Genomic DNA, 12,914 nt, shown 5'->3' on the forward strand with positions numbered 1-12,914 from the left:
ATACTGTATGGAATCTGGATGTTAGCACTGAAAGGATCTTAGCAACTGTCTAGGACAGTGGCCTCCAAACTTTTTTGATTATACACTTCATCAGTAAAAAAAAATTGACCATGCATGATCAATATATATATAGATAGGTAGATAGATTTTTTATTGATGTTTAATAAGCATAAGGGGAGAGGTCTTCATGTAATATGAATTAAGGGGAATATTAGAATGTTTAGGTTGCCCCTTGTCTCCCAGATGCAAATTTTTATGGCCTAGTCTTCTTGGGAGATACTTATGATAATAATTCCATGAGAGCCTTTGTTGTTGTTCAGTTGTTCAGTCATGACTCACCCTTCATGACCCCATGGACCACGCTGTTCATGGAGTTTTCCTGGCAAAGATACTGGAATAGTTTGCCATTTCCTGCTCCAGTGGATTTAGGCAAGCAGAGGTTAGTGACTTGCCCAGGGACACACAGCTAAATAAGCATCAGAGGTCAGATTTGAATTCAGATCTTCCTGACTCCAGGCCCAGCATTCTCTCCATCGAGTCATCCAACTACACTTCCATGAGAGGTAGCCTCTACCTATAATGTGAAATACCAGTGATGGGTATACAGAGACATCTTAAATACAAAATGTCCACCAAAAAAACCTCATTTTCATTCCTTCAACTGCTCCTCTCTTCCTAACTTTCCTATCACTGTTAAAGGCACCACACACCATCCATGAAACCTAGAGTCATCTTCAATACCTCACTCTCTTCCCACCGCCCCCCTATATCCACACTGTTATCAAATGCTATCATTTTCATCTTCCTGATATTTCTCATGCCTGCCCTCTTCCCTCCTCTGACATCACTGCCACCCTGCTCCAGGCCTTCATTACCTGATGCCTGGGCTATTAGAACAGCCTTCTAGTTGTTCTCCTTACCTCAAGCCTCGACCTACTCCAGTCCCTCCTCTACTCAAATGCCAGATTGATCTTCCTAAAGCACAGGTCTGAACATGGAACCTCCTTATCCAATAAAACCCAGTGGCTCCCTGTCACCTCCAGGATCAAATACAAATCCTCTGCTTGACATTCAAAGCCTTCCTAACCTAAACCTCCCCCCTACATTTCCAGTCTTCTTACCCCTTACTCCCTATACACATACACACACACACACACGTACATGCCCATGCACACACGCATACACATGTACACGTGCATACATGTGCACATATATGCGTACAGATGTACACACAGGCACACACATATGCGCACACACACGCACACCATATTCTGCAATCCAGTGACACTGTCCTCCTTGCTGCTCCTCAATATACTCCATCTCCCATCTCTATGCATTTTCACTGACTGTCCTCAAATCTAGAATCTTCTCTCTTCAGCTCTGTCTTCAGACCTCCCTGACTTCTTATAAGTCCCAACTAAAATGTCACTTTCTACAAGAAATTTTCCTAAACCTCCTTGATATTAGTGCATTCCTCTATGGATTATCTCCAATGTATCACTTATATAGCTTGTACATAGTTGTTTACATGTTGTCTGTCCCCATTAGATCGTAAGCTCCTTGAGCTCAGATACTTACTAGCTGTGGGACACTAGGAAAGTCACTTAACCTCTATCTGCCTCAGTTTCCTCAACTGTAAAATGGGTATAATAATAGCACCTACCTCCTAGAGTTGTTATGAGGATCAAACGAGATATTTGCAAAATACTTGGCACAGTGCCTAGCACATAGAGGCACTAAATAAATGCTTATTCCCTCCCTTCTTTCCCTTCTTGAGAGTAGGGACTGTCTTTGTAGCCACAACTCTTAGAACACCTGGCACATTGTAGGCACTTAACAAATACTTGTTGATTGACTAAAGTAAAAAGTCTGAGGGGAAGCCTTCATTGTAGATATGGTCACCTGCTGGTGAACTTTTATTAAGGGAAATAGATCAGGGGGAACCAAGATACGCACTTGTAAAAGATTCCAAAAATGCATTTGTTTCTCCCGTGTAGTCCCAGGCAGACACTCTTAATATCTCTAAATCTATGGGATTTTTATTTGCTTCAGGTAACAAACATCTCTCTGCTTCCTACTCCTCCTTTTCCCTTTGAGCTGGCTAAGGAATGCTATGGCAACATAGCACTACCAGCTTTGTGATTTCCTGGGGAAAGAATCATTATTTTTTGACTGTGTTCTCTGCCCTCATCCAGACTGCTTTTCCCCCCAACTTCTATCACCATGACTACCATCAAACAGGAAGCAATGGTTGGCATTCACTAATTTCTTTATCTAATAATTGGAAAATATACAAGGAAAACCACAGAGTGAGGGGAATAGCCTGTGGGTATGCATGGGCAGCTTGGCACACTGCCGCTTACGGTAGAATTAGTTACTTTAACTTCTTCCATTCCTGGAGAGAGGTCAAGACACTTGCTTTTTTCTCTGCCTCAGAGATCCTGGAAGAGATTTTTGTCTCTAAAGAGCAGTTGGAAGCATCTCACAAAACCTGGTCTGATAAGCACCAACCACTGGTCTCTCTTGGTCTAGAATCAACTGCCTTGTTAAGGGGAGCCTTCACCACAACCACCTCTTGGCATCTTTCTAGGAAAGCCTTCAGGAGCGCAAATCAGTGGTCAGCTAAGTGCTCAACTCTGGAAAAAGTATACATAATGTGAAGATGGGGGACAAAATACTAAACCTTCTACCCCTTGATTTGGCTTCTTCTTCTTTTTCACAAGATACAATCTGCAAACAATCCCAGATGCCTCAGTCCCATGTTGACAGTGACTGATGAGCTTGGAGAAATCATCTCTATCTCCATGGCAATTTTAACCCAAGTTTACATATAGATCATCTACATGTATTATTGGACTAATAATTATGTCTCCATAGGAAGGTAGGTCCAGAATAAAAGGCCTAAGTAAGAGATCTAATTGAGACAAGTCAAAGGAATTTTAAACCAAAACAATGGGTCTCAAACTTGCTTAGAGTAATAGAATTCTCAAGTTTCAACAAAACTTTGGCAGAACAATTGTGGTAAAATCCTGTAAAATTATTCTTTTTAATACCTATTAACAAACATATGATTGATTTAAAAAAAAACTTGAGGTATTTCAAGATTCTTTGTAGTATAGTTTGAGAAACACTGGACTAGAAAAATACTTATTTCTCAATATTTCTAGAGAAAATAAAAAGGAGGTTTTTAATATGCTTCCAGCCTAGGAAATGTAAGCTATGAATTATTATTATCATTCAAATTACAACCAATATCATACAACTTAGTCCTGATTTGTTTTCTCATTTCATATGTGTAGATTTTATCTCCCCAGCCAGGTTATAAGCTGACTAACAGCAGGAACCACGTAGTGTCATAGGATCTCGTCAGCCATAGTGAAATTTGACTTGGTGTAGATAATATCTAAAGTTCTGGATGACATGCTATTAAATGTTGTCTTATCACACTCCTCTGCGGCATTTGCTTCTGGGATATTAATGCTACAACAAGTTAAGTTGTGATATTTATACCTTGGTTACAAGAACACTGAGTACCACAGGATAGCTTAGCAGAACATTCCGGTAAAACTGGTTTACTTACTATTTCTTGAACACTCTCCATTCTTTCCAGCATTCCTGACTTTGCTTGTGTTATTCCCTTCATATAAAACTTCCTCCTTTCCCAATTTTGCCCATCCAATTCTTACTCATGCTCTGTGTGGCTTTCAAATGGTTTCTAGCTTTCCAATGAGATTATAAGTTTCTTGGGGTAAGAACTAGTGCCCTTTATTTCCGTGTAGAAAATGCTCAATAAATACTTGTTGAATGAAGAAATCAGAAAATTATAGTTCTGGTGTTGAAGCAAGGCTGGTCTGGATATTTCCCCACTCCATAACTAATGCTGAGAACTTCCTTTGAAGTGTCCTTTCTCGCTCACTAAAACCTATGATGAACGTGGACCAAGATGCAAGAATGTGGTTTCATGAAGTAACAGAACTCATTATCTTTCTGCCCTAAACTGCTCCTTATCAGAGCTTCCCTGTTCCCTCTTTCCAGTCATCTGGGTTTCCCAACCTTACTTAGATCCTCCACTCCTCACTCTCATTCATATCACATAAACAATCAGCGGCCAAATCTCATTTCTATTCCTACCACATCTCTCACAAATGCCCACTCCTCTCCTATTGCAGAGTCAATAACCTCGTTCTGGGTCTCATCATGTTTCTTCTAGACCAGTGGTGACAAACTCAAAAAGAAATCAGTCACTAAACGATATATAAGGATCTCTGTGGGCCACATATTGAATGAGAAAACCACATAATAACATTATGTATGTTCTATTGCACTTTAATTTATTTCTTTAAATATTTCCCATTTACATTTTAGACAGCCAGGTGGCATAGTGGATAGAGTTTCAGGCACTGGAGTCAGGAAGACTCATCTACCTGAGTTCAAATCAGGCCTCAGATACTAGCTGTATGACCCTGGGCAAGTCACTTAACCCTGTTTGCCTCAGTTTTCTCATCTGCAAAATGAGCTGGAGAAGGAAATGGCAAACCACTGAAGTATCTTAGCTAAGAGAACACCAAATGGGGTCACAAAGAGTTGGATGCAACTGAAAGGTCTGAACAACAACAAAATTTACATTTTAATCTGCTTCCAGCTTCACTGGGGAGTGTTGGGGTCAGCCTACAGCCTGTGGTCTGAGTAACTAACACCCCTGTTTTAGAGTATTGTCACAGTCTCTGATTCGGTTTCTCTGCCTCATGCTTCTCTCTACTCCAATCCATCCTTCACACAATAACCAAAGTGGTTTGTCAGTAGTGCAGATCTAATCATGTCGCTCTCCAATACCTGTTAGTCAGTAAACGTCAGTGGCTTCCTATTACCTCCAGAATAAAATATAGACTCCTCCATTTAACAATTAAATCTGTTCACAACTGGGCCCTTTCTTCCCTTCCCAGTCTTCTTACACATTATTCCCCTCCACACTCTTTGTGACCCATCCCATCCATACTTGTTCCACACACATGAAGTATTCCACCTATCTTCACTCCATGTTTTTGTAAGAGTTCTCCTCTGTCTGGAATTCACTCCTTCCTCACCTTAACCTTTAAAAATCCCTGATTTCCTGCAAAACTCAGATTAAAAAGCCAGCACCTCTATGAAATCTTTCCTTATCTTGACCAGGAGCTCGTGCCTTTCCTCCCCTAACCACTTTGTATTCATTTTGTATATATTTTTTATATTTACATAGAATCATATGGTCTTCCTCATTGGAATGTCAGCTCCTTGAGGAGAGAAACCACTTCATTTGGGTTTTGTATCTTAGCATAGGGCCCAGACACTTGAGAGCCATTTAATAAATGCTTGTTGATTGAGTAATTGAGGGCATAGGACCCTAAGACTTAGAGACTGAAGGAACCTTCAGGACAACAGCCCACGCCCTTAATTTTGTAAATGAGAAAAACTTGGGCCCAGACTGATGAGACAAGTTCCACAAGACAGCACAAAACTGGAAGTAGCAGCGTCAAGATTTGAACCCAGGGCTTTTGACACCAACACCAGTGGACTTCACACTGCACCAGACTTTGGCATATATGTTGCCACCAACTTTCTGGCTTTCCAACAAGATGGTAGGATTCTCAGGGGGGAAAATTAGTGTTTTATGCTTTTTGTGAATCAACAGTCATTTACTGTATGCCAAGCACTATGCTCAGCCCTGTGGATATAAATGCACAGAATGAAATAATTCCTACTCACAAGGAACTTACATGCTAATGTGGAAAATAATTATGATTCCAAATACAAACATAAGCATGTACCTAATAAATATAAAGTAAATAAATACAAAGGAGTTTGGAGAAGCACTGGCCATTGGGAGGACCAGGAAAGTCTTCATGCAGAAAGAAAATGGAGCTTGCTCTTCAAGGTAAGAAACAGAGGGACGCTATGAGACAGAGGGTAAGGAAAATGAGCATTCCAGGAATAATGAATGGCCAATGCAAAGACATGGAGGTGGGAGATTAGTATCATGTATGAGGAGCAAAGAAAAGGCCAATTTGGCTAGATTGCACAGTGCAGATTCAACAGTGATGTCCAATAAGGCTAGAAAGATAGGTTGAGGCCAGGTTGTGAAAGGGTTTAAAAAGTAAACAGAGCAGTACATCTTGTATCCTAGAGGCAACAGGAAACCACCAGAGTTGATTAAGTAGGGGAGTGACATGGTCTCTTCTTCTGTTAAAGAGAATTACCTAAGCAGAAATGTGTAAAGAGATTGGAGTGACAAGACATTTGAGGTAGGGAGATCAATTGGGGGTGGGGGGGCTTGTGAAGAGGGAGAGAGGAGGGGAAGCAGTGAAGGGATGGAGGGAGTGAATACCAGACATAGGGAACAGCCAGTGCAATGGTATGCGGGTAGAGGGGAGTTTCAGGACAATACCTTAAGGAATACCTACAGTTGGAGGGCTTAATATGGACGATGGACCAGCAAAGGAGACTGAGAAGGAGCAGACAGGTACGAGAACTAAGAGATAGTAAGTAGTATGACAAAAACAGAAAAGAGAGAGGAGAGAGTATATCCAGGAGGAGAGAGTGGTCCACATTGCCAAATGCAGCAGATGGGTCAAGAAAGATAAGGACTGAGAATATACTATCAGATTTGGCAATTAAGAGATCAGTGGTAACTTTGGAGTGAGCAATTTCTGTTGCATACTGAAGTCAGAAGCCAGATTACAAAGGACTGAGAGATGAGTGAGAAGAGAGGAAGTAGAGTCAGTTTTTAAAAAGAATTTGGCCAAGAAATGAAGAGATATGGGATAATAGTGTGAGGAGATGGTAGGACCTAGTGAAGCTTTGCTTTGTTTTGTTTTGTTTTGTTTTTAATGATAGCAGAGACTTAGTCATGTTTAAGGCAATAGAGAAGAAAACTAGTAGATAGGGAGAGATGGAAGATTCTGGAGAAAGGGTAGATGTTGAGGTTGCAGACGGACAAAGAAGACTCGAGAGAATGGGATCAAATACACAGGCAAAGGACTTAACCTTGGCAAGGAAAAGGACTACCTCATATAGACTGGGAGACAGAAGGAGACTGAAGAGTAATGTCAACAAGTTTTATAATAAAGAAAATGTGAGAGGTGGAAGCTTACATTTAATGTTCTCAATTTTCTCAGTAAAGTAAAAGGCACATAGGGATGTGGACATAATTCTCAAAAAAATACTTGTTGAATGAATGAACCAACACAGAATGATGAATCTCTCCTTTCTATTCCTTTCTGTCCATGTTCATTTTGGAAAAATTCTTATCTGAGACCATGAGAAAACCTTGTCCCATTTTGTCATTGCATATTTAAAAAACAACACATATTTGATGGAATGCCCATGTTGTTTGTCTCATCAATGAGAAAAATGATTCCTAAAAATGATCGCTCAGAAAAAAATGAAAATTTCTGTTTTCTTTCCTGTGATTTCCCCAGCTTTGCCAATTAACAACCAAACTTTCTTAAGAAAAATGCAGAAAATGTTGAGAGCGTACCTTTGCCCACAACTACTATTTGGCCATGGACAGAGGCAAAATTGTGAAGTCAAGAAAGTTTAACTTTTGCATGTCCAGACTTTTTTCTGCCTCCTTCTGCCTTCAGTGACATACCCAACATACATTTCTCTTCAGTATCCAGTATATGCTTTCTGATTCCTTCCTTCTGTCAAATATAGTTGATCTATAAATCATCACTGTGTTAACGCCACAGAAATTTAAGATAATCTGATTTGGCACTAAAAGAGATCATAAGAGATAGAGATAAAAGATTGAGAGAGACATGGAGATCATAAGAGATCACTGAGTCTAATTCCTTCATTTTACAGATGAGTAAACTGAGCCCTGAGGAGATTAGCTGACAGCTCCAAAATAGCAGAACTTTGACTTAAACTCAAACTCTCTTGCTCCAGAATCCTGTTCTTTCCATTATACCAAAGGTGTACCTTCAAACCTTTTTTATAAATACATAATGAAATATTTTGTCTCCTGTCCAGAACCATCAGGTACACTACAGTGAATAGTAGAAGGGATTGGGAAATTGGGAGTGGGAACTTTCTTCTAAAAGCTTGTGTAATATGGTAGAAAGAATACTCAATGAGAGTCAAGGGTCTTAGTCCCTACCCTGAGCCTGCCTTGTCAAGCTGTGTGACCTTGGACAAATCACTTAACATCTTGACCTCACTCATAAGTGAACCCAAGGTCCTTTGCATTTCAGATATGATATTCTAAGGCTATACTGAGAGTTTCATTTAATACTGTCCACAGAACACTGTGCTAGGCACTTGGGATCCAAGGGGGTGAGGAGGGAGGAACAAAGTTTAGAAAAGTTATGACTATAGCCCAGTGAAGATTATGGCACATATATAAATAATCCTAATACATTACATAATAAATAAGTACACAAGAGTTTCCAGAAAAGTGTCAGGTGAGATCCAAAAGGTTCCCACTGGAGGATTTGGGGAGAGGCTTCAAAAGATGGATGAGAATTCAAAAGTCACATAGGAGAAAGCATTCCAGGCATAAGAATTTCTTGATCACTCACTATGTACAATGCACTTTCCAGGAACTGGAAGGAATAAAAAGAGTTAGGGAAAAGATACAGTACCTGTTGGGAAAAAAAAAATTTATTTACCTTCAGGTTTTTTAAGGAGTCTGTTCCATTTCCTGAGGGCCAACTTTCAGAAGAGGACCCTCCCTCCTAATCCAAACTGGGACATACCTAAGGAATATATACATAAAAAGATAATAGACACTATGATTATATTATAAATGCCAAATGGACTCCATTAGAAGATGGATATAAGGGACAAGAAATAGTCTAGATTTACAAGAGCATAGTATATATGTGAAGAAAAATGACAACGTACATGGCTGGAAAGGCAGAAAGGCATAAGATGAATCCCACATTTAGGAGCTCAAATCTCTGTTGTTTTGGGATGTTTGGAAGAGTACAGAAGAGGTAGGAGTACATTGGTAGATCACTGGGAATCTTAAACCTCTGCCTCACGTTGAGATTGTTGTCAGTAGCAACAAAACTCCAGCTGCTGGGAAATTAGATCCAGGACTTCTGAGTCTTAGTTTCTGTGTGTGAAGGTGACCACTGAAAGATATATGATATAGGGAAGCTTTCTCAGCATTGAAGACTGATTGTGGATATAGGGAATTAACAAAGTTAAAAGGGAAAAACTACAAATTTGTAAATTGACTGTTTTTAAAAACAATACTAATTATTATCATTTATACTGGCTCACTATGTCGCCCCCAAAAACAGAATTTGTTCCAAGAAAGAGACAAACAGATCAGGGCTTGTGTCTACATTTTTATTTCTCTCAAGCTGGCTTGGCATGCATTGCATGGGAGTTACAGTCAAGTACTGGACTCCCTAAGGGGACCAGTTCAGAACTGGCTTGATTTGGGATTTGGGGGTACAGGTACTTCAAAGAGTAGGCGTTTCTGAGAGGTACCAAGCAACTCTGATTGGTCAACACACTGGGAGGTGAGCTATATCAAAATGAGGTCTTGAGTGTGGTGACTTAGGTCACTTAATCCTAGTACAATACCTTTTCAACAGGGGCTGATATCATCCAGCCATCATTCTACTGGACAGATGAAATACCCATTCTATCAAACCACTCTCCAACCAGACCACTCTCAGCCTTGGGCTATCTAGGCAGAAGAATTTGTCTACACCCAAACCTGAGCAGATTAAATCTGTTCCAGCCTGGGTTGGAGTTTGACCAGGATAAGACTCAATGCAATCTCATTATCAGTAATGTCCTTGTGAAGAATTTTTCAGAAGGGTGTTGGCGGGGGGGGGGGAGAAGGCGGGAGGGGAGGAGCTCTGAGAATCACTTTTCATACTAATTGTGCCTAACTGTACAGCTTTAGGTCTGTTTTATTTGAAACTGTACATGTAACACTAAACCATGTACACAGGTGTACTCAATCTACAGTTTTGTCTTCATGCATCATGGTCTGCTCACAATTTTAAAAAATTAAGCAAGCATTGTGTTAAATCATAATCACAAAAATCAAAGCAAAATAGATTTAGAGCTAGAACAGAAATTACTGACCTAATCCAAACACTTCAATTTACAGATGAAGAAACTCAGGCTGGAGTTTGAACCCAGATACCCACACTTCAAATCCAGTACCATCTGCATCATACCATAAGGCCTCTATATGCTTATCATTGCCTAATTACCATAATACAAGAATAATTATACATATGCATAAAAACATAATAGATATTTTATATTTATGTATATATATGGGATTTTTTTTCTACTTCAGTTTCCTCTTCTGTAAAGTAACGTCAATTAAATTCATTAAAAAAAATTATTAAGCACTCAGTATGTTCCAGGTACTATGTTAGACATTTTAAATACAATGACAAAAATGAAAAAGTTCTTGCCTTAAAGTACCTTCTACTCAAGGGAAGGAAAAAACCTTCCATTAGGGGAAAACAACCAAATACAAAATAAATACACAGTGAATATCTTCTCAACCTTAGTCTCTCAGAATGAAGTCAGCAATATTGCCCCCTTAGGGTTCTAGGTATATGACAAAGGGGTGAGGAAGGTTCTCCAATGCTATCAGCTCAAGTTTTCATTCTGAGTGTGTTCCCCTACTGTTGGCTGCCAGTTACTAGTAGCTCCGGTTTTGTTTAACCACTTAATATCAATCAGCTTTTTTAAAAAATATATATATATCAAAGAAATCTATTGAAGTACAAAGTACCAACTCCTTTCTGTAATACCAACAGTAAATAATAGAACTACTGGAATATATAAAGTGTTATAAAATAGTGTTAATTCAATTTTTCATATAACATTGTCTGAAAGAAGAAATTGATTTGTTTCTTCTCACTCTCCCCCCTAAATTCACAATACTGAATCTGGGCTAGTTGTTGTCAAAATGTATGATACATCTGTTCACCAGAAGAAGAAAAAAAAAACTGGACTTTTCCAAGTCACTAATAATTTTTAAAATGCAAATTAAAGCAACTCTGAGGTTTTACCTCTACCCTTCAAATTAGCGGAGACAAAAAAGGAAAATGAAAATGTTACAGGAGTATGGGAAAACAAGCCATTTAGAACAAGGCCCAAAGAAGGTACTAAACCCTTTGATTCAGCTATACTACTACTTGGCCTATACTCCAAAGAAATTTGAAAAAAAAAAAAAAAAAAAAAGGAAAGGCTCTAAATTACACAAATAGCTAAACAAATTGTGATGTATGAAAGTAATGAAATATTATTGTGCCATAAGAAATAAATAAATGGAAAGTTTCAGAAGAAAATAGGAAGACCTCTATGATCTGATACAGTGTGAAGTGAATAGAACTAGAAGAATAATACACACAATAATAACAATGTTATAGAGAAAAATAACTTTAAATGACTTTAGAACTCTGATAAATGGAATCATAAACCATGAGACCAGAAGACTTTACAAGACTAGTCCAATCAAAAAAGTTTTTCCTCAAAAAAATTTTAATTAATTAATTAATTTAATTAAACTAAATAATTTTTTTCCCCTCACCATATGGTTAGCAGTCCAGAACTAATTTCAGAATGTGTACATATGTTCCCAAATTTCTCCAAGTAGTATTTGGGATGAGCCTTAAAAGGAGTCAGGAATAAAATACATGGCTTTACGAAGATGCTATATAACCTAACTATAAAATAATGAATATAATGTATTATATATAACTACATAAAATAATGAAAATGATAAATACAAAATAATTCCACAAGCTAACATTCAGTCTCCCCCAGAAGATGTCCAATGGTCATATGTTATGCTTTCCAGTCCCCTCACTGACCTCCTCTCCTGCTTCCAGACACATTCTAACTTGTCAATGGTCTTCCTAAAATGTGGTGTCCATAACCAACACAACAATCTAGGGTGGAGGCCAATGAGACAATCACCTCTCTTTCTAAAACTTTTGTTTCTGTGAACACAGTCCATGACTGCATTGGCCTTGTTATGCTGTTAACACTTTTTAGCTTATAGCCCTCCAAAACCTGTAGGTCGTTGTCACCCAAGTCATCACAACTAAAACGAAGAGGTTGAACTTACTAGCCTCTAGGATCCTTCCCCGGACTGAACCTCTCTGCTCATGTGGTCTAACCCTTCTTGCCCTTCCTGTAACATACAGCAATAGTGACAACTAATACAAAATCAAAATCACAATGAATGCATATTTATCCTAAGCAGCATCCATGTAGCACCCACAAAGTAGATAAAGAATTCTTCTTATGGAAGTGATTGTTGAAAACTATAAATAAATTAATAATTTTTTAAAAGAATTCTTGTTGAGATTTTGACATGCACTTAGGATGGCTGCCTACTCAATTACTTTATTCGATCATGTATCTCAGATTGGTGTTCAAGATGTACAGTGAACTAGACTCAGAACAGGAGGAGATCAGACTAGATTACATTTGCGTAATTGTGTAGCATTTCCAGTGATCCTGAGGGCTTGCTGTTGTAGAAGCTTGTCTTGTTGACAACATTGCACTCCCAGTAATGCTATATGGCTATGAATCATAGAACATCACAGTTTTGGAGGAATAATCTTCTTCTTCTTCTTCTTCTTTTTCTTCTTCTTCTTGTTCTTCTTCTTCTTCCTCTTCTTCCTCTTCTTCCTCTTCTTCCTCTTCCTCCTCTTCCTCCTCTTCCTCCTCCTCTTCCTCCTCTTCCTCCTCCTCTTCTTCCTCTCTTCTTCTTCTTCTTCTTCCTCTTTCTCTTCCTCTTCCTCCTCTTCTTCTTCCTCTTCCTCTTCTTCCTCTTCTTCTTCCTCTTCCTCTTCCTCTTCTTCCTCTTCTTCTTCCTCTTCCTCTTTCTCTTCTTCTTCCTCTTCTTCCTCTTCTTCTTCTTCTTCTTCCTCTTCTTC

Source organism: Vombatus ursinus, unplaced genomic scaffold, assembly GCF_900497805.2.
Source record: "Vombatus ursinus unplaced genomic scaffold, bare-nosed wombat genome assembly UNPS02014791.1, whole genome shotgun sequence".
NCBI lineage: Eukaryota > Metazoa > Chordata > Mammalia > Diprotodontia > Vombatidae > Vombatus > Vombatus ursinus.